Source organism: Muntiacus reevesi, chromosome 1, assembly GCF_963930625.1.
Source record: "Muntiacus reevesi chromosome 1, mMunRee1.1, whole genome shotgun sequence".
Taxonomy (NCBI): domain Eukaryota; kingdom Metazoa; phylum Chordata; class Mammalia; order Artiodactyla; family Cervidae; genus Muntiacus; species Muntiacus reevesi.
In genome coordinates this window covers 197,669,218-197,672,122 of record NC_089249.1, presented here as the reverse complement: position 1 = coordinate 197,672,122, position 2,905 = coordinate 197,669,218, and the positions used below count along the sequence as shown (strand labels likewise).

The window sequence follows — 2,905 nt, the reverse complement described above, 5'->3', positions numbered from 1 at the left end:
GTTAGGGGGCCACTCCCAATGGATGCCCTCCTTCCCCCAGGTAACTTTCTACTCTCCATCATCACAGTTTACTTTGCCTGTCTTTAACATTGCTATAAATAGAATTGTACAGGACACAGTCTTTGGAATCTGGCTTCTTTCACTGCATAATACTTTTGAGGTGCATCCAAGATCTTCCCTGTGTCAAGTTCATTTCTTTTCACTGCTGTCTTATTCCAGTGTATGGTTGGACCAAAGTTTGTTTATCTACAAACTCACGGGCACCGGGGTTCTTTCCTGTGTTTGGCAGTTTCAAATAAAACTGCTGTGATCATTGTGACACACGTCTTCCTGTGGACACATGCTTTTCATTTCTCTTGGGTAAACACCCAGGAGTAGGGTGTCTGGGTCATATGGTAGGTGCGTGTTTAACTTTTTAACAAACTGCCAGTTTTCCAGGCTGGCTGGGCCATTTTGCATTCCTACCAGAGGCAGAAGAAACACCCACAAGCCCACATATGGGGCATTCATATTTTTGGTGTCTTTATCGAGGGATCAATTAAGCATACAGTTCTATGAGTTTTAACAAATACAGACACCTGTGTAACTGCCACCTCAATGGAACAGATGTATATCCATCACCTTAGAAAGCTCCCGCGGAATGTGTCTTTAATTTACAAAGAGTGGGGAGGGCAGGAGCACGAAAGATCTCACTTTTCTCCTTATTTTCTGAGTTTTCTGCTTTGTTTTGAAGTCCTACCCATGTGCCTTAAAGTGAACATCTTTGCCAATAATAATTTTCTCAGAGATGAGGGTGCCCATAATCTTAATTTCTCCTGAGCCTTCTCCACTTTATTTCATTATTATTTTAAATACTGAACAAAGAGCTAGTGACTTCATAACCTATATGGGAAAAGAATCTGAAAAAGAATGAATATGTGTATAGGTGTAACTGAATCACTCTGCTGTTCACCAGAAACGAACATTGTAAATCAACTACACTCCAACATAAAATTAAAATTAAATTTAAAACACAGCTAGAGGGACTTCCCTGGTGGTCCAGTGGTTAAGACTCTACACTCTCAATGCAGGGGGCCCCGGTTCGATCCCTGGTCAGGGAATTAAGATCCCCACATGCCACAACTAAGAGTTTGCATGCCACACCTAAAGATCTCTCGTGCAACCAAGACTCAGCAGAACCAAATAAGTTTAAAAATAAATAAATAAAAGTTGTAAGTGGATATATGTATATGTATAACTGAATCACTTAGCTGAACACCTGAAACTAAGACAACATTGTATAAATCAACTATACACCCAATATAAAATAAACCCAATATAAAATAAAACTTAAATTTAAAAAAAGCTAGTGACATCTTGCTGTGGCCTGGTGACATTCCAAACACTTTGTAGTTATTAAATATGACAACCAAAGTTATTTAATCCTCTCCCCCAGCAGCATCACAGATTAGACCGCTATCATTCCCATTTTAGAGATGGGAAAACTGAGGTACAGAAAGGTGATGCCCCCTGCTCCCCTCCCAGAGTTCCAAAGTGGGTAGAACTGGGATTTGAACCAAGCCCTGTGGCACCCTGGGCTCCCAATCACCACACACGCTGCTTCCAGGCTCCTGGCAGGTAAAAGCAATCGACAAACACCCCCCACAGGCCCACACTCCCTTTCCTACAATTCCATCCCCCAAAAACACCCAAAATAGAAACTTTCCACTGGGATGACGCTAAAACTCATTGAGAATCAAGAGTTAATAGCCTTTGGGAATTCCCTGGTGGTCCAGTGGTTAGAACTCCACTGCAGGGGGCACAGGTTTGATCCCTGCTCAGGGAAATAAGAACTGCAAGAAATGCTGCAAGATGTGGACCATTAAGGAAAAAAGGTTAATAGACTTTGGTTTTTACTAAGCTTTATTTATCCCATTTATTGTATATGTGTTTTCTTCCTATTGCTACTGTGTTCGATTGGGAGGGGAGAACAGGCAGCCTGGAGGGTGTTATTCACATATGCTGAGCGTGTGCATGCATGCTCAGTCTAAGTTATGTCCGACTCTTTGCAACAACATGGACGATAGCCCTTCAGGCTCCTCCGTCCATAGGATTTCCCAGGCAAAAATACTGGAGTGGATTGCCATTTCCTCCTCCATGGAATCTTCCCGACCCAGGGATCAAACCCATATCTCCTGTCTCTCCTGCACTGTAGGCAGATTCTTTACTGGTAAGCCATCAAGGAGGTGGTACCTAAAAGGGAAGAAAGGGGTGGTAATGGAGGGAGGACAGGGTAGTTCCGTCTGATAGCAGAAAGCACAGCTTGTGCAAAGGCCCTCAGGTGCTTCAAGGGCCTGAACACTGTCCTATGGGCCCGCAAGATATCCTAGGAGGGGCAGGAACACAGGGGTTCATGCCGGCTTTCCTGCCTGCCTGGGGAGGCGCCTATACCATCCTCTGACCCCAGGATGCTGGGGCTTGAGCCTCAGCCCAAGGGCATCCAGAGGGCACATTGCTGGTCTCCCCTGGGTTCTCCTGGAGGCTCAACTCTGCAGGTGTCAGAATCTGATTATGTCCTGACAGGCGAGCACACCATTCACCCCCAACCTGAATGCCGAGGAGACCCCTCTGCCCAGGAGTGCAGAGGCTCTGGCTCACTCCACTCACCCCCACTCCCTGTGTGTGACGAAGTGACTTCAGTCGTGTCTGACTCCTTGCGATCCCATGGACTGTAGCCCACAGTCTCCTCTGCCCGTGGGATTCTCCAGGCAAGAATACTGGAGTGGGTTGCTGTGCCCTCCTCCAGGGGATCTTCCTGACCCAGGGATCGAACTCGCATCTGTTACATCTCTAGCATTGGCTCCCTGGGTCTTGGCAACTGGTTTGAGGATAAAGTTTTTTTTTTTTTTTTGGAAAAGGTTTCACT

General features: G+C 45.6%; 1 non-coding gene across 1 annotated transcript; it reads left to right on the top strand.

The window, feature by feature from the left end:
* Positions 1-1,027: 1,027 nt before the first annotated feature.
* On the top strand, positions 1,028-1,100 carry TRNAE-CUC (transfer RNA glutamic acid (anticodon CUC)). The gene has a single exon. It is a non-coding gene; the product is annotated as a tRNA-Glu (tRNA).
* Positions 1,101-2,905: the final 1,805 nt, after the last annotated feature.